The 20,313-nt window shown below is 39.3% G+C and overlaps 1 protein-coding gene across 1 annotated transcript in view; it reads left to right on the top strand.

Moving 5' to 3' along the window:
* The window catches only part of LPAR1 (lysophosphatidic acid receptor 1), a 317,053-nt gene that overhangs the window by 34,002 nt on the left and 262,738 nt on the right, over positions 1-20,313 (top strand). Inside the window, exon 5 of the mRNA XM_030293259.2 lies at positions 8,468-8,601. The gene's annotated coding sequence lies outside the window, so the exon portion shown is untranslated. The remainder of the gene's footprint in view (positions 1-8,467; positions 8,602-20,313) is intronic.

Below are 20,313 nucleotides of genomic sequence, written 5' to 3'. Positions count from 1 at the left end.
AGAATCCTAAGCAGGTTCGGCACTGCCAGTGCAGAGCCTGATGTGGAGCTCGAACCCACAGACTGTGGGAACATGACCTGAGCCGAAACCAAGAATCAATCACTTAACTGACTGAGCCACTCAGGCACCCCTGGAAAAATTTTAAAGTACAGAAAGTTTAAAGAACTATTCAGTGGACACCAATAAATTCTCCACCTAGGTGCTATAATGGTTTGTTATAATTGCTGTATCACTTAATTACAAAACAAGGATGATGAATTATTTTTACAATTTAGTAGCAAGTCAGAGTTTAAGCAAGAAGAGTACATTAGAATAACGAAATAGAAAATCAAAGAAGTACATAAATCTACTGAAAGAGAAGACTAAATAGGATGATGTGACAAATATAAGCAGCTGTTAGGAGTACAAAGTTCAATGGAACAATTCTATGCAAGAGCAAAAGACACAGAGGCTCTGAAACAGGAGGAAACGGTTTCCTGCCTGCAGTTCTTCAGGTCTGAGGTCAAGGGAGAGTGGTCCCAGAGCTGAGAAACTCCAGGGAACAGGTAGCTTTCCGTCTCACATGAAAGGCCCTTTACGTGTGCCATGGTGATGGTCTTCAGACCCTGAAGCTCTTCTCACACTTCAGCGAATATTAATCACCAGGGAAACTTGCTGACACATATTTGACCCTCACAAGCTCTATCTCTGTCCTTGTGTGGAAATGAAAGGTCTCACAAAAGAGCTGTAACCAGTTAAGATCCGAGGGAGGCCTAGAGAGGAGAGTTTTGTTTTGTTCTAAATTTCCTAGTTTCAACACTGAACCACATCTCTGTGTGTAAACATTGATTCAGTAGAAAAGAGTTGGGGTTCCCAAATCTGAACTCGTAACAAGCACCCTGGGTAACTTGATTGCAGGTAGGTGCTGCAGAGTATTGTCCTTCTCGAAGGATGTGGGGTTTTTTTTTTAGCCCCCATGAAGATCCAGCTTCTCCAACACCCTGCAGCATCCCTTTGCCAGGAATGCCTGTTTGCTTAAACAGCTCTTATTCATTTTCTAAATGATCTTAATTACTGAGTTCCTAAGGGAGTGAATCATAAAGAGCTTTATCTCTTGGTGCAGGTGAATGATCTCACCCACAGTGTTGTAAATCAGCTTGGATGGGGGTGGGGTCTAGAGAGAGGAAGTTATTATGATTTTTTAACTTTTAGTTCTTTGATTTAGCCCTGGTGCTGTGCCCCTCGGTGTAAACCTTCACTGGGGCATTTGATGCCATCTTCTCTAACCTCTGATTTATGGGGGGGCAGGGGAGGAGGTGGGTCTAACAGATTCATGTGTTTTAAATATTCACTTTTCCGAGGGCTAAAAGTCACCAAGTCCCTTTCCTGGTGTTTTTCCTTGGAAGCTTTTTCTTACTGCTATCACAGAGTATTCGAATTCTCATCAGTTTTCTTGTGACTTTTGTGGAATGTGCTGGTAGAATTGCAGCTGTCACATTGCCTACTTAGAACAGGTTTCCCTCCCCTGAAGGATTAGTAGGGAGGCAAACTATTTGCAGTTGCCTCGACCCCACCTCTGACAGTTCTGTAACCCCATGAGAAAGAACAACCTCAGAGCTTCTCAGTCTTTCTGAGTGACATGTTTCTCTTCCTTGTCTATTCTTGCCGTCTCTTTTTCCATTTTGGTTGGTCAATGTAAGTTAAAAAATTTGTTTCTATGGTGGCCCATCAGCTAAAAGAAAACATGCTCTCCCAAGTGATGAGTAACTTAATATTTATTTGTTTTTTTTAAATACAATGACCATTTCTTGAGCTCATCCTGTGTACCAGGCATTGTGCTAAATGCTGGAGACATGGGCGAAAAAGCAGACAGTGGCAGACAAGTCTCCCAAGAACCTTGACAAATCCAGGTTGAAAACACCCCGTATAATGGGGAACAGCCTGAGTAAAGGTCTGGGAGTAAGTCTGTAGCATGGAGGCTATTCAAATGTGGTTGGGATACAAAGTGCTTGGTGGGAAAGAAAAGATTTTTTGAAGACCTGGTATTACTGTCAAAAATCTGAACATTAATCAATAGGAAATTATTTCTTAATCAGTTTTTTTTTAAAAATAAAGCTACAGAGGACATATCATTCTAACATAAAAATGCAGTAAGTAAAATAATGCTTCTATTTTCCTTTGTAATCAGTGAGGTGAGGGAAGTATGGCAAGAGCTGAGGAGGGTAGGGATGATGAAAGGAAAAGGGGAAGAAATTCATATTGACAGATGGTCCAACAGCAAGGATCAGCAAAGACAAAGCTACATAGAGAAGAAGGTAGATGGATGCATATCCTGAGGGCCTGGAATAGTGCCTGGTACATAGTAGGTGCTTATGAAATAGCTACTAAGTGAAAAACAGAATGAATGGCATGGGGAGAAAAAAATAAAAGGAAATAGGCAGATAGTGCAAGGAAAATTTGACAGTACAGACAGAAACATTTATATTCCAAGGAAGCAGATTAGAAAGGGAGCTTGGGAGAAAGGACAGGGGGGACCCAAGGAGGCTCATAGATTAGGTGAGAGCTATTGAGCAAATGAGCCTTCACATACTCTGTGTCTTAGACATTGTGCTGGGTGAGGGCTGTAGGTCTGGGGAAAGTCACTCAATGCTTTTGAGTCTCATCTGTTAGAAAAAAAAGCATTGAAAGGAAATGGAATAGAATATAGTGTTGTAAAATGTTACAATCCGAGGCAGTTAGGTGGTGGGGATATGGGATTTTTGCTGTACTATTCTCTGTATTTAAGTGTACTTTTAAACTTTTTCATAAAAAGATCTTAATAAATAATAGGAGGGCTAATGAACCGAGCATGGGCCCATCTCATTCCCTCCTCCGTAAAGTCACTGGAGTCGCAGTAGTCAAGACATGGCCACAGACTGGATATGGGAGGGCAAATGGCAGAAGGTCACGTTTATTCTAACAGTTGGTGTCCTCATGACTAAGTGGGTGATTGTGTCTAATGGAATGACAGGTTTGGGAGGGAATCCAATAAATCCACTTGTCAGTAATGTTGGGGGAATGCTCAAGGAAATATTTGTAGACCAAAGGAAGTTCGTTCCTCCTAGAGTTGGGGTTTCCACAAGGCACTGTGGGGAGGCTCATAGGCAGGGAGGCATGGAGGTGGGAAGCAGGGGTGGGGGGACTGGTTGGGAGGGGTGAGAAGAGAGACTGGGGGCCTTGACTTACAATTTTTAATAGTGAAGAAGGAGGAACCTTGGGTGGAAGCCTAGATGGAGGGTGTGGTGAGGAGAACAGCTGAATTTGTTGAATTATCCAGCGACAGCGTCCCCGGTGGAATGTTGACTTGTTGGCCTCTGCAGAATTGTTGGCCTCCCAGGTGCTGGGCACAGTTGCTCAGAGCAGCTCCTGAGGGGAAGGTCAAAGGGTCAGGAAGGAAGGAGGTCAGAGGGGAGAGCTAGAGATACCAGGCTCTACAAAATGCACTTATTTTCTTGGCATCTGACAGGTGGATTAGATGAAATCTAGCTGCGGGCCTAGCCCAGTCAGGCCACAGATTCCCTGAACTGTTCTCACCACCCAGTAAGTTCCTACCTTTGTAAGGTATCTCTTCCTCACATTTTTTTCTCTTTTGGTGGACATTCTATGTCAGTGTTTATTTGCTAAATGACAGTTTAAGGGAATAAGTGTAATAACCTATTTGACTAAAGTGGTTTTTGAAAGTGACAAATCAGTTTACTTAATAAAAGAAAATTTGATGTTATTATGAATTCCAGATATTTAACACTCTTTTTCTTGGGGCGGGGGAAGCCTAACTCATTAACTGAATTAGAGAAAGATTTTTTTGATGTCTGAGATTGAGGCAGATTTTTAATTTTGTCTGCATGAAGGAAGATTCCTAATGCAATGATTGGTTTAGAAAATCATAAAACCACTTTGTAACATGTTCATGACAAAAAACAAATACTATGTCACCATGGATTCCAAACAAAATTAATATCATGTCCCAAATAAGTACTGCTGTTTAGAACATCATAGAGGGGGATGGGAGAACACAAGCTTAATTAATTATTTCCTTGGTTGGAAAACAAAATCTTTGAACAAAGAGAACATTATCTCTATAAGACACTAACATTTCTAAGATTCCACCCCCAGTGAGGCCAGCAAACAATAAAGGCAAGCCTCTAACTGGGTTTCGAATCACTCACATCTCACATAAACTTGGAAAATTACAACAGAGAGTAATTGAGAGATTGTGTCTAGATAGTTGGAGTCAAAAGACTGGTCTGCTCCCTTTTCTGTATTTTCCCCTTCAGAGCATACGAACCAGGGTTCCTGTCCTTTATTTCTCTGCATCCACCCAGTCATCAAATCCTACTTATTATGATACTTCCAATATCAGCTGTACTCAAACTTAAAAGGTAATGGAGTGAGGGCTTTCACCAGAAGGGCTAAAATTATTGACTTCCAGGCACTGTCACACACACCATTTTGTCCTTCTGGCAGCGCTCTGGTAAGGCCCTGTTAACTGTTGTCCTCATCAAGGTTTCACGGATGGGGAAACTGGTTCTCAGATGTGGCTGCCCATTCGCATGGCTGGGGTAGGGGTGGGGCTTTTTTTTTTTTTTTCCAACGTTTATTTATTTTTGAGACAGAGACAGAGCATGAACGGGGGAGGGGCAGAGAGAGAGGGAGACACAGAATCGGAAACAGGCTCCAGGCTCCGAGCCATCAGCCCAGAGCCTGACGCGGGGCTCCAACTCACGGACCGCGAGATCGTGACCTGGCTGAAGTCGGACGCTTAACCGACTGCGCCACCCAGGTGCCCCTAGGGGTGGGGCTTTTAAAACTGTCAGTGCTCAGGCTACCATCCACTTGGACCAATTAAATCAGACCTTCTGAAGGCAAGACCTAGGCTTCTATGATTTTTTAGACCTCCTCAGGTGATTACCAAATGCACCAAAGGTTAGACCTACCGACTGTTAGAGGAATTGATTAAGCAGCACAAGGTCACAGGGATGACTGAGTGAAGGAATAGGGGCTGGAATCCAGGTCTGTTAGATTTTAGAGCCTCATCTTAACCTCTCCACTATATTGCCTCTCAAAGTATTTAGCACTTCTGGGCAGGCACCGAATATTCTTGCGTCAGGGACATGTATAAGAATATTCATGGCAGCCCTTTTGGTAACGGGTGGAATCTAGGAACAAACAGAAGTGTTCAACAACAGTAGAGTGGGTAAACTGTGGTGTGTACTAAGACTGAATGTTTGTGTTCTCCCCCATCCCAAACTCATAAGTTGAAGTGTTAACTCCCAGTGTGATGGTGTCAAGAGGTGGGGTCCTCTGAGAAGTGATTAGGTCATGAGGGTGGAGCTCCCGTGAATATAATTAGTGTGTTTGTAAAAGAGACCCGAGAGAGCTTCATCATCCCTTCTGCCATGTGAGGACATCTTTATGAGACACCAGATCTTCTGGCACCTTGATCTTGGACTTACTTCCCAAACTCCAGAGCTGTGAGAACTTAAACTTCTGTTGTTCACAAGCCACCCAGTGTGTGGTATTCTGTTATAGCAAGCTGAATGGGCTAGCACAGTGTGTTAAGGGAATGGAATACGATACAGCAATAAAATAGAATTCCATCTTTTCACAAACATGAAACCATACAATTGTGTGTTTGGGTACATAATCATATTTGGAGAAATTTTCATAGAGAAGCAAAGCAAAGTTGATGAAGCAGAAATTGAGGGAAGGTGTTGGGTTATGGAAGGAGCACATAGAAAGCTTTGAATATAATGTTGTATTTCTTAAACTGGGTGGTGGGTAGGTTTAAGGTATTTTTGAAGTTTTTTATATTCTCTATATGTTTTATAAACATTCCTTTTAGATCTGTTAATGTTTTAAATGATAAGAAAAGAATAATTATTGTTTTTATGAAATACATTTTATTAATGCAATTCAAGAAATCTAAAGTACTAAGCAAAAAACTAAAGACAAAAAAGAAAAAGCCCCACCAAAGATGTCACCACCCCGAAACACATATTAAGTGATAATCATTTCACAGTATTTTTTATGCAAACATACAGAAAGGACAGATATGTAGACAAATGAATTAGGATTGCTTCAGTTATCTAGTGTGTGTAACAAACCACCTCTAGAGTTAGTGGCTGTGACAACAAAACCCAGTTATTTACTCATGATTCTGCAACAGAGCAGAGCTTGCTGGGATGCCAGTCTTCACTCCACGTGTTGGCTGGAGTTACTCGTGCAGTTGCATTCAGCTGGGAACGTGGGTGGAGTTGGAACATCTAAGATCACTTCCATGTTCAGAATCTCTGCTGGGATGGCTCAGGGCCTCCTGGCTAGGTTTCTCTTTTTCCATGGGTTCTCATTACCCCATGGACCCTGAGACGGAGAAAGCAGAGGCTACAGGTATTTTAAGATCTAGGTGTGTGTAAATCCCAGAACATCCCCCTCCCATGCATTCTGTTGCTCAAAGTAAGTCACAAGGCCAGCTCAAGCTCAAGGGAAAAGGGAACAGACTCTCCCTCTCAATGTGCAGAGAGACATGGGCCTATAGGGATGGAGGGAAAGTTGGAGGCTCTTAGGAAATGATCCACCACTGTGTCTGTAATAAGTAGGCTGCTTTTCATAGTCTGTTGGCAGAAAGCTGGGTTTTCATGATGTTTTGAACAACTTCATTCAGTAATTATTACTGAATATCTACTATGTGTCAGGGACTATTTTAATCATCATAAGAACAAAGAACCAAGAGACAAAAACTACTGTCTTCATGGAGCCTACATTGGAATGATTTAGGCAATCATTCAGACTATATGCTGTTTTATACTAGAAATCAATAAAATTTGGCTAAAGAAAGTTTGGTTAATTTAAATAAAAGAATAAGAACAAGTGATAGCTGCTGACCTTAGTGGTCTACCTGAGCTCCGATAGAACTAATAGAAAAAGTTTCCAGAAATAGAAATCTTCTTGGAATTCCATTCAAATGAATTCAGCATATATCTATTGTATACAGAAATCTTTCCTGGCTTCCCAGCATGGGAGACAATTTTGGAAGCATTTGATTTGATTCAGTTAAGGGTTTGATGGATATATATGTGAGGTGCCAAAGGACATACACAGGATTAAAACACAGGATACCTTCCCTCATGGTGGCAGCTATGTTGAATACTTGGTTTTTTGTTTATTTATTTTTTAATTTTAGAGAGAGAGCATGTGTGAGCAGAGGAGGGGGTGAGAAACAGAGAGAGAGAGAGAGAGAAAGAGAGAGAGAGAATGCTACCGTAGGGCTTGATCCCATGACCCTGGGATCATGACCTGAGCTGAAATCGAGAGTCAGATGCTTTCTTGGCTGAGCCACCCAGGTGCCCCCATGTTGAATACTTACGACTATATATCTAAGGTATAAGTACCACAAGTTGCTATCAATGTGGTGCTGAGATCTGATAGAAGCCAGTATGTCATTCATTTCTGGGAATCACTGAGTCTTCATGAAGGAGAGAGAATTTAAGCTGGTTCTTGAAGATTTTTGTAAAAATATTTTTAATGTTTATTTTGGAGAGAGGCAGAGTGTGAGCAGGGATGGGGCAGAGAGAGAGGGAGATACAGAATCCGAAGCAGACTCCAGGTTTGGAGCTGTCAGCACAGAGCTCGATGTGGGGCTTGAACTCACAAACCACGAGATCATGACCTGAGCTGAAGTTGGACGCTTAACTGACTGAGCCACCCAGGCGCCCCTGGTTCTTGAAGACTGACAACATTTTCATGTGGGTGGATGCTAGCAGGCCTGTAGAAGGCCAGAATTATCTGATGTACCCTATTACCATCCGTTCACATGGTGAGTGCATCTTTCCTCTTTGTTTCTAGCTGAAGCAGGCTGGTGTGGGCATTAATGGTTCTTCAACGATTTCCATTTTCTACCTGAATTCATTGTTTAAATGACCTGTTTACATTACTACTCTGGGTGACATCTATGCCTAGAGATGTCTGCTAGTTGAAAATGAACAAACAGTAGCTTGGTGTTTCTTATCTCTAATGGACGTTCTGCAAATCCCTTAGCTTTAGCATTTAATGTGCAATGGATTTTTTTAAAAAAAATGAATAAAAGGAATAGAGAATGAAGGGCACACACATCCAGGTGCTGTGTGTAAACATCATGTTATTCTTACGTCAGGTGACTCTAAGCAGAGGATATGCAGTTCGAATGCAGTTGACATCACAGAACTGTGTGTGCCTCTCGCTGACTTGGTATCCTCTTTGTGAAAAATGGACTTGTGTTTGAGGTTGAACTTATTAATCTCTGCTGTATTGAAATTCGTAAAACCATTTTCATTTGGATACTTCTTTATACAAAAGGCTAAAATGAGTCTAATTGCCCATGTAAGTCATGTCTTCTCTTTTGGTACACTGTGTTCTCAGAGTAATATTTGTATTATTATCATTAACATATTTCCCTTTTTCCCTTCTCCAACAGATATTCATTTATTCATTCATTAAACAAATAAAGATATATTAAGCAACTACTATATCCCAGCCACTGTTATATGGCCTTGGAATACATTTATCAAGGAAACAGACAATACTCGATTGGGACTTACATTCCAGCAGGTGGGGACATAAAATGAATAATAAGCTCAATAAACAAGGAAATTATATAGTGTGTTAAAAGGGGGTAAGTGCTATGAAAAAAATAAGGGCACAGGGCTAGGGATGAGTGTGTGGGTTACAACTGGAAGTAGATTTGTCTAGGTGGTCCTCATTTAGAAGTGTGTTAGCCTCTGGTCATCTTAGCGTGAGAGTCTCGGGGGAAGAGGCAGCCACCAGGCCCAAAGGGACTTTGTCCAGAATGTTCTCGCAATAGGCGGATAGGTTATTGTGAATGGAGCCCAGTGAGCAAAGCAGGGAGAATAGAAGGAGAGGAAGTGAGAGAATTAATAGGGACAGATGGCGTGGGGATTTATAGGACTTTGTTAGGATTCCAGCTTCAACTCTTAATGACATGTGGAGTTAAATGTGAAGTTCTTCAGGAGATGTGGCTCTCACTTTCTTTGTGATATCATTGCCATATATTTCACTTCTACTATTGTTGTTATTCTTTGTGCTTTAACCATCAGTTGACTTTTTTGGGGGATAACTTTTGGATTCATGCTTGCACGATATATCTTTTCTTCTTTTATTTTACTATTTTTATTTTTAAATTACTATTATTATTTTTTAATTTCTTTAATATGAAATGTATTGTCAAATTGGTTTCCATATAACACCCAGTGCTCATCCCAACAAGTGCCCTCCTCCCTGCCCATCACCCACCTTCCCCCTCCTGCCCACCCTCCATCAACCCTTAGTTTGTTCTCAGTTTTTAAGAGTCTCTTATGGTTTGGCTCCCTCCCTCTCTAACTTTTTTTTTCTTTCCCCTCCCCCATGGTCTTCTGTTAAGTTTCTCAGGATCCACATAAGAGTGAAAATATATGGTATCTGTCTTTCTTTGTATGACTTATTTCACTTAGTATAACACTCTCCAGTTCCATCCACGTTGCTACAAAAGGCCATATTTCCTTCTGTCTCATTGCTACGTAGTATTCCATCATGTATATAAACCACAATTTCTTTTATCCATTTGTCAGTTGATGGATATTTAGGCTCTTTCCATAATTTGGCTATTGTTGAAAGTGCTGCTATAAACATTGGGGTACAAGTGCCCCTATGCATCAGCACTCCTGTATCTCTAGGGCAAATTACTAGCAGTGCTATTTCTGGGTCATAGGGTAGATCTATTTTTAATTTTTTGAGGAACTTCCACACTGTTTTCCAGAGTGGCTGCACCAGTTTGCATTCCCACCAACAGTACAAGAGGGTTCCTTTTCCTCCGCGTCTTTGCCAACACTTGTTGTTTCTTATGCTTTTGATTTTAGCCATTGAGACAGGTGTGAGGTGAGGTTTCATTGTGGTTTTGATTTTCATTTCCCTGATGATTAGTGATATTGAGTATCTTTTCATGTGACTTTTGGCCATCTGTATGTATTCTTTGGAGAAATGTCTGTTCATGTCTTCTGCCCATTGTTTAATTATATTATTTGCTTCTTTGGTGTTGAATTATTAAAGTTCTTTATATATCTTGGGTACTAATCTTTTATTGGATATGGCATTTGAAAATATCTTCTCCCATTCTGTAGGTTGTCTTTTAGTTTTGTTGATTGTTTCCTTTACCGAAGATTTCTATTTTGATGTATTCCCAATAGTTTATTTTTGCTTTTGTTTCCCTTGCCTCAGGAGACATGTCTAGAAAGATGTTGTTATGGCTGATGTCAGAGAAATTACTGCCTGTGCTCTCTTCTAGGATTTTTATAGCTTCAGGTTTCACATTTATGTCGTTAATCCATTTTGAGTTTATTTTTGTATATGGTGTAAGAAAGTGGTCCAGTTTCATTCTTTTGCATGTAGCTGTCCAGTTTTGCCAACACCATTTGTTGAAGGGGCTGTCTTTTCCCATGTTATTTTTTGCCGGCTTTCTTGAAGATTAATTGACTATATAATCATGCACTCTCTATTCCATTCTGTTGATCTATGTGTTTATTTTTGTGCCAGTACCAAACTGTTTTGATTGCTACAGCTTTGTAATATAACTTGAAATCTCGAATTGTGATACCTCCAGTTTTGCTTTTCTTTTTCAAGAATGCTTTGGCTGTTTGTGGTCTTTTGTGGTTCCATACATGTTTTAGGATTGTTTGTTCTAGTTCTGTGAAAAATGTTGATGGTATTTTGATAGGGATTGCATTAAATCTGTAGATTGCTTTGGGTAGTATGGATATTTTAGCATTTGTTCCCCTGATCCATGAGCAGGGAATGTCTTTCCAGTTGTTTGTGTCATCTTCAATTTCTTTGATCAATATTTTGTAGTTTTCAGAGTACAGGTCTTTTACTTCCTTGATTAAGTTTATTCCTAGGTATTTTATTATGTTTGGTGCAATTGTAAATGGGATTGCTTTCTTAATTTTTCTTTCTGCTGTTTCATTAGTAGCATATAGAATAGAAATGCAACAGATTTCTACACATTGATTCTGTATCCTACAACCTTGCTGAATTCCTTTATCAGTTTTAGTGGTTTTATAGTGGAGTCTTTAAGGTTTTCTATATATAGTATCATGTCATCTGCAAATAGTGAAAGTTTTACTTCTTTATCAATTTGGATGCCTGTTATCCCTTTTTCTTGTCTGATTACTGTGGCTAGGACTTCCAGTACTATGCTGAATAAAAGTGGTGATAATAGACATCCTTGTCTTGTTCTTGACCTTAGGAGAAAAGCTCTCAGTTTTTCTCTATTGAGGATGATGTTTTCTGTGGGTTTTGCATATAAAGCTTTTATTATGTTAAGGTATGTTCCCTCTAAACCTACTTTGTTGAGTGTATTTATCATGGATGGAATTTGTACTTTGTCCATTGCTTTTCTCTGCATTTATTGAAATGATCTTACGGTTTTATTTCTCTTAATTGATGTTATGTATCAGGGTGATTGATTTGTGAATATTGAACCACCCTTGCATGCCTGGAATAAATCCTACTTGATCATGGTGAAAGATTTTTTTAAATGTTTTGTTGGATTCATTTTGCTAATATTTTGTTGAGGATTTTTTTTTCATCTATGTTCATTAAGATATTGGTCTGTAGTTTTCCTTTTTGTGATATAATTATGTGGTTTTGATACCTGACTTCTATGACTGACTTCATAGAATGAATTTGAAAGTTTTCTTTCCTCTTCTATTTTATGGAAAAGTTTGAGAAGAATAGGTATTAATAGGCTTTTTAATGATTTGGTAGAATTCACCTGTGAAGCCATCTAGTCCTGGACTTTTGTTTGTTGGGAGTTTTTTGATTGCTGATTCAATTTCATTTCTGGTAAGGAGTCTGTTAAAAATTTCTTCCTGTTTCAGTTTGGTAGACTATATATTTCTAGGAATTTATGCATCTCCTCTAGGTTGTTCAATTTATTGCCATCCAATTTTGTTTTTTATAGTCATTTACTGCTTGTTCTCTTTTTTTTCTGGAGCAATTCTTTTTTTATTTATGTTTCCTGACCTTGATTTTTTTTGAAGAGTAAAGACAATTATTTTCTAGAATGTTCTTCAATTTAGATTTGTCTGATGTTTCTTAAGGCAATATTCACATTACTTATTTAAAATAGAGTCAACTGGGGTGCTTGGGTGGCTCAGCTGGTTAAGTGTCTGACTCTTGATTTTGGTTCAGGTCATGATCTCACAGTTCATGGTTTCAAGTCCTGCATTGGGCTCTGTACTGTCAGTGCAGAGCCTGCTTGGGATTCTCTGTTTCTCTTTCTGCTCCTCTCTACTCTCAAAAATAAATAAATAAACATTAAAAAATTAAAATAAAATAGAAGAAATTTGGAAACAACTTAAATTTGGCATTTTAGGGGTTCAATTAAACAAATTAGATATACCTACACTATGAGATAGTATGTAGTCACCAAAATGATAGTTATTGGTATTTAAATATTGACATGAAAAGTTGTTCTAAAGATATTGAGTGCAAAAGGCAGTGCACAAAAGCAGTCTGTAAAGATGGTGCAATTTTTGTAAGCAAATTTATATTTATTAACATGGGCAGACTTGCACAGGAAATAGTGTAAAAGGAAATACACCAAGTTATTCATTCTAGGTGTTATTGTTTCTAAGTGATAACCCAGAGATTTTTCCCGCTTTTTTCCTTTCAAAGTTTTTTTTCTTATTTTTCTGTAATGAAGATCTATTGTTCATGCAATTTTAAAAAGGAGAAAGGTTTTGTTTTTCCTTTAAAACTAACAACCTTTTCAATTTTAAAATAGGAGTGCCTTTATTTTTCCAGGAAAAAAAAAGAGAGAGAAAGAGTTAGATGAAGGGGCATTATGGTTTAATGGGAAATACAGTGAACTGAGATCAAGACCTAATATTTCCATTTACTATTTATAAGATCTTGATCAGGAGCTTTATGATTTTTGGTTCTCAGTTTCCTCATCTTTAAAATGGTAATCATAGTATGAATTTCCTGTTTGCTTTGCAGAGTTGCTTTGAGGATCAAATGGGATAATGTGTGTTGCTGCTCTTTGTAATCTTTATAAACCAGTACCAATACCAATAAAAGGCATTCTTATTTTATTTTTCACAGAAAATATTCCAAGTTCATTGCATGCCAGAGATGAATTTTCCCCAAAATTATTTACAGTAAAGAAAAAAACCCCATCAAACTACCAGGAATTTGAATGTCATCCTTAAAAGTTTCCAGTGTTACTAATCTTTTCATCTAGTGGAATAGAAAGAGCACTAAGAGGAATTAGCAGTTCAACCACTGTAACATTTATGGCTTATCCGTGTCTTTAGCTCCAATAATTTGGTTTTCCATTTCTGCTTCAATTTTTTTTTTTTACTTATTGTATGATCAGTTATTTCTTAGCTCTGAAAGAATGTGGAAAGTTCTCCTTTCCTCTTTATGGAGTTCTGATATGGCACATCCTAGGAAGTAGAAATAAGAAAAAGCTGTTAATCAACATGCAGTAAAACCCAGATGCTTCTGGAGTCTCAAGGTTTCTTACAACAGTACAACCCATTTCTGTGATGGGAATGCCTCACTGTCTTTTGCTCTTACTGCTGCTTGGGACTGTAGAGCAACAGAAGTGGCAGGGACTAGGAGAGGCAGCAGCCATGGCTGAATGAGACAACCTATGAGGAAGAGCTTTGGCCATAGGCAAGAGACTTCTGGAGCCATCCAGGAATTTTGCTGGAAACCCCAAGAGCTGGGTAAGAGGAGGTGTAAGGAAGCAGGAGTAAGACTCTATCAACTAGTCTTACAAGATCACAGACCTAGAACATTGGTTTTGGTTCTGCCTATTTATCTAGATTCAGAGGATGGTCTTAGGCTAGTGGTCTGTCATGCCACACAGTCGTGTATATTTTCGTTGTGAATGTTAAATTAGTATTTAAGAAATAATTGTTGTTCACATAACAGAGTTTGGAGGCCAAGCGGGCTTCTTATATCCAAAATAGGGATATTCATTATGTTGCACAGAGTTCATTGGGAAAGAATTCACGATGGCAATGCAAAAGAAACCATTTGCAAGCCCACAACACACAGGATCCAGAGGTCACTGATTTACTGTAATGCATGGTTCAGCTGTTTTTTTTTTTCTTAAATGAAGGCTTAAAATGTGTCCCCAAAGCAATCTAAACAGTTTAGACATTATCATAAGCCACTTTGTGAAACAATATATTATAAAAATGAATTTTTTCCCTTAAAGACAAAGGCTGCTGAAAAATGAAATCTTTAAGGCTTCTTTTAAAGATCTTCATTTTTTTCTTGTAAATTTAATACTAAAGAAATAAATAGATAATCAAGTAAAGCAATTAGGTCTATTTATTAAAAGCATGGCAGATTTATCTCCATCATAATCCAAGAGCCTTTCAATGCTAATTGTCTTTTAATTACGTAGGCCTTTGGTGTCTATCCTAATCCTGCAATGTTTTAGTAATATTGATGATTTCAGTGGTATATGGACTGAGTCTATACTCAACATGCAAATTTGGGAGATGAGTCAGGCTCAGTTCAAGTACCTAATTTAGCTTTTTTTCACATCTATTTTCCTTTGTGATTCTTCATAGTATTCTGATATCATGAGATAATTTTTGATGGAATTAAATGCAAACAGCTCAAATTGACACAGTAATTGTACCCTACATAGTATTATGTGTGGAGTGATTAAATGGCAATGTCAGTGGCATACTTACCCCAGATGTGATGAATGGGGTTACAAAAGAAGCATCATAACATCTTTCAGGCACATAATGAGGAACCCAAAGGAGGATTTATATTATTTTTTCCATTGCCCCAAAGGATGATCATTGGGTTAGAAAGGACAGAGTTGCCTATGATAAAAAGCTCTTGACAGGGTCAGTTCACAATAGAGACACAGGGAGCTGCAGCATCACGTAGCCTCATTTGGAAGTATAGGACAAATAACTATTTTTTTGTCTAAATATTTAAGAGGAATGTGCCAACTTGATGCTCTGTTAACCCCTTCAGTGGGTGGGATGGGCTGAGTAAAAGTCCTCAAAATTCTAGTTTCTAGTCTCTGGAACCTGTAAATATTAGATTATAGGGAAAAAGGACCTTTACATGTATGATTAAGTTAAGGGTTTTGAGATGGAGAGATTATCTTGCATTATCTGGGTGGGCTCCAAATGCCTTGACAAATATCCTTATAAGAAAGAAGCAAAGGGAGACAAGACAGACACATATACAGAAGTGGAGGAAACAGTGTGACCACTGAGGCAGAGAGTATAGTGAAGGGGAGGAGGAGGATGAGGAAGAGATGTGATTTACTTTTGATTATTTAAATGGATTTCTATTTCTAGTCCTATCATGTCTGGCAGATAGAAAATCTATCTTTAGCTTTTGTGGGTTTGACTCCAACTCTCATGGGGTTCATGAGACCTTTGGGATTAGTGGGAGGCCCCTCTGCTCCTTAAGCACTGGGCCACTCAGGCCAGGACTGAGAGCCCCATATTTTCTGCATAGCCTCTTCCAACCAGGAATCCCCTGCTTAATTGCTATATTGGGGGAACCACATGGCTCTCTCTGATGCTTCTGGGCCCCACTTTGGAGGTAAGTCCCAGGCAGATCTCTTCCACTTCCTTCCCTCTTCACTCTATCCAAGAGAACATGATTCTGATATGGGCAGGCAGCAAGGAGAACCCCATACTCTTCTTCCTGCTATTCCCAAACATTGATTTATGAACCTAATCTTTTTTTAAGTTTATTTATTTATTTTTTAGAGAGAGAGTGCACAAGAGTGGGGAAGGAGCAGAGAGAGAGGGGGAGAGAGAATCCTAAGTAGGCTCTGCGCTGTCAGCACAGAGCCTGACACAGGGTTCAAGCTCATAAACCAACTGTGAGACCATGCCCTGAGCCAAAATCAAGAGTCGACACTTAACCAACTGAGCCACCCAAGTGCCCCTATGAACCTAATCTTTTAAGTTCTCTTTTTATTTAATTTTTTTTAACATTTATTTATTTTTTTTTTAATTTAAAAAAAAATTTTTTTTTCAATGTTTATTTATTTTTGGGACAGAGAGAGACAGAGCATGAACGGGAGAGGGGCAGAGAGGGAGACACAGAATCGGAAACAGGCTCCAGGCTCTGAGCCATCAGCCCAGAGCCTGACGCAGGGCTCGAACTCACGGACCGCGAGATCGTGACCTGGCTGAAGTCGGGCGCTTAACTGACTGCGCCACCCAGGCGCCCCAACATTTATTTATTTTTAAGAGACAGAGCACAAGCTGGGGAGGGGTAGAGAGAGAGAGGGAGACACAGAATCTGAAAGAGGATGCTGGCTCTGAGCTATCAACACAGAGCCCGATGTAGGGCTTGAACCTACAAACAGTGAGATCATAAGGTGAAGTAGGACACTTAACTGACTGAGCCACCCAGGTGCCCCTTAAGTTCTCTCTTTAAATGCTTGAACTATTGGAGGACAAAAGCCAGAGCGAACCACATGGTTTCTCTGCATGCCAAAAAGAACATTATTTTTAAGGTGAAATGTGACAAACTGAAATAAACTCTTCCCTCCTTCCTTTTTTCCTACTTCAGTCAGTAATAATTCTATTTACTTAGCACAGTGCTTAGCAGGTGATATGGATTTAATAATTATATATTGAATACAATAAAGACCTTGCCAAAGGTTAGCACTTGCCAACTACATGATTGAGCCAACTCAGATGTCTAGCCAGGCAAGTCTTTGGGTGACGGCAGCCTCAGGTAACATCTGAATGTAGTGGCATGAGAGACCCCCAAAGAGAGACTTAGCAAAGCCTGTCCCAAATTCCTGACCCTCAAAATTGTGAGCAAAATCAAATGATTGTAGTTTATACCACTAAACCATGGGACAATTTTTATACAGCAAGAGTGACTATAACAATCATGTGGCTTCATGCATTTTAAGGAAAAATAAAAGCAAAGGTTTCAAGTGTCATTACTCTGCTATGCAAATACCAAAGCAGGCAGTTCCCTTGCCAGAATTCAGTCTTCCATTTCATACATTGCGCCCTATCCCGTCTTCTCCCTTGGTCTCCCCCTATAGCCCTGCACCATTGTCCCCAGCTCTTAGCAAGTCAGGGTGGCTCAGGATTTTCCTAGACTTGTTCATTATTCCAGTAGTCTTCAGCTCTATAAATTCTACTGTGTGAGGAATTCTTGTCCAAATCTAACAGGAGAAAGGAATATGTGTTTTGTTCAAAGCCACTGATTGGATTTTGAATTATTTTGATTCTCTCTGACATTCCAAGAACAAGATGCTTGTTTTTCCAAGATTCTTTCCTGCTGAATAACAGACTACAAATCACAACGGAACAGACTTTTGTTGTGAACGGGCCACATGGGCTCAACATTCTTTTTCCCTTCTCCCTTTTTGATTTTGCTTATACTTACCTTCCTTAGGTTACCATGGAGGCAGGAGGAACATGTAAGAATTGAGATTTTTCTTGAGAAATGTATAGACTTGTCACCTCTTGCCTTCATTACACTGACAATACTGCTCTGGCCAAAATTTAAAGAAAATCTAATGCATGACATAGGGAAAGTTTTGCGGACCAATAACAGAGAGATTTCACAATTCAACAGCAATTTGAGGAGATGCAGTCCATCCTTTCTTCCTTTCTTTTTGTCATTTATTTATCAATACAAGAGAGTTTGTCATCTCTGGTATTTTTCTTGCCCTGGGAACAAGTCATTTTATTTTTTCTGGTTCATTTATTCATTCAGCAAACATTTATTGAGCACCTATAATGTGCTTCCCACTCTTCTAGCTATGGGAACCCATGGGTAAATAATATAAAGTCCCTGGCCTGATGGAGATTGCATAAATTAGATGGTATAAAGTGCTAAACAAAAGAATAAAATACAGTGAGAAGCAGAAGCATAGGTTTAGGGATGGAACAGAAGCTCTTTCTGTTTTATTTAGGTGTAGTGTTGTCTCTTTGATAAAGTAACATTTGAGCAACATCTGAAGGAAATTTTGTAGACAGAAAAATTCCCTCTCCAAAGATTTCTATGTCTGAATCTCTGAAACTTGTACATATGTTACCTTACATGTAAAGGGGATTTTCAGGTGTGATTAGGTTAATAACGACCTTGAGATGGGAAGATTAGGCCCACTGTAAGGGATTGTTACAAGAGGGGGGTGGAAGGTCAGTCAAAGAAGGAGATGCAACATGGGGAAGTAGAGTCAAGGAGATGTGAAGATTCTATGCTGCTGGCTTGAAGATGCAGGAAGGGGCCGTGAACCAAAGAAGCAAAGCTGCCTGTGCAGCTTCTAGAAGGTGAAAAAGGCATGCAAACAGATTCTGCTCTAGAACCTCCAGAAAGAGTACAGCTCTGCTGGCACCTGGGTCTTAGGATTTCTGACCTCCAGAAGTATAAGGTAATAAATTTACATGGGTTTAAAAATTTTTTTTAGTTTATTTATTTTGAGAGGCAGAGAGAGGGGGAGAGGGAATCCCAAGCAGGTTTCCTACCATCAGCTCAGAACCCAACATGAGGCTTGGTCTCATGAACTGAGAGATCATGACCTGAGCCAAAATCAAGAGTTGGATGCTTAACCAACTGAGCCACCCAGGCGCCCCTAAATTTATGAGGTTTTTAAGCCACTAAGCTGGTGGTAATTTGTTACAGCAGCAATAGGAAAGAATACGCAAAGGCAGAAGCAAGGTTTGCAGGTAAGTGGGAAAAGAAAACCCAAAGGAAAGCAAAGCAAGGGCTAAGGCATTGAGGTAGAAGCGGGGTGGGTTGAAGGACAGGAAGGAGTTCATGTGGTCAAGAGCTGGTGGGGAGGACATAAGCGTGGGGGAGATGAGGCCACAGAATTGCTGGGTTATATGGATTGGGACCTTCTCTGTGAGCTGGGAATACAATAAAATATAAAGCATTCATTACAACTAACACGATATTGCTCAGTTTATTTGCTCTTTGTTTTCCCTAATTGCCAAAGCTCTTGATTTTTATGTTATTGAATATGTTAAACTTTTCCTTTAAAGATACCTCTATTGCTATATGCTTAGAACTTCCTTTCACACCTCAAGGTCAATTAACCAGTTGTAATATCTTCCAGTTTTTAATGGTTTCATATGTACATTGAGATGTGTATTTCATATGTACATCTTAAATCTGGCTTGTTAATTTTTATATCTAGTATTAAGTAGGGCTTTCAACTTTATTATTCTTAACTTTTTTTCCTCAGTGGAGGCCAATATTCTTGCATAATATTTGTTAGATAATTAATTATGTTCCCACTGATACGTGACACTTTATAGCATATTAAATTCTTACATATATTAAAATCTGTGTTCTCGCTATGTGTTTTGGTTTGTCTGTTCTGGACCAGGCCCTTCAGGCCTAAAGCAAAGTGCATAGAAATATAGATTAGTAAATATTTTTTGAACAACTTGCAGAGGTCTGGAGGTAAGAAGGAATTTGACTCTTTGGGAAGCTAAAATCAATTGTTCATGTGGTTGGAACATAGGAGAAAAGAGGAGAGTAGGCAGTTGGGAGGGGGCAGTGTCTGGAAATGGAGGCACATGCAGGATTTGTAAGTCTAGCTGAGTAATTTACACTTTATTACAAGGGCAATGGAAAAGTACTTATTAAAAGATTTGTGGCAGAATGAGCAGACACTTTTCCAAAGACATCCAGATGGCCAACAGACACACGAAGAGATGCTCAGCATCACTCATCATCAGGGAAATACAAATCAAAACCATAATGAGATACCACCTCACACCTCTCAGAATGGCTAAAATTAACAACTCAGGCAATGACAGACATTGGTAAGAATGCAGAGAAAAGGGAACCCTCTTGCACTGTTGGTGGGGATGCAAACTGGTGCAGCCACTCTGGAGAACAGTATGGAGTTTCCTCAAAAAATTAAAAGTAGAACTACCCTATGATCCAGTAATAGCACTGCTTGGAATCTACCCAAATGTTACAGGAGTGCTGATGCATAAGGGGTACATGTACCCCAATGTTTATAGCAGCACTTTCAACAATAGCCAAATTATGGAAGGAGCCTAAATGTCCATCAACTGATGAATAGATAAAGATGATGTAGATAAAGAAGATGTGGTATGTATGTATGTGTGTGTGTATATATACATACATACATATATATATATGTATATATACACACAGCACATATATACACAATGAAATACTATGTGGCAATGAAAAAGAATGAAATCTTGCCATTTGCAACAACGTGGGTGGAACTAGAATGTATTATGCTAAGTG

The sequence above is a fragment of the Lynx canadensis genome, chromosome D4 (genome assembly GCF_007474595.2).
Source record: "Lynx canadensis isolate LIC74 chromosome D4, mLynCan4.pri.v2, whole genome shotgun sequence".
NCBI lineage: Eukaryota > Metazoa > Chordata > Mammalia > Carnivora > Felidae > Lynx > Lynx canadensis.
This window is presented reverse-complemented; position numbering and strand designations above follow the sequence as displayed.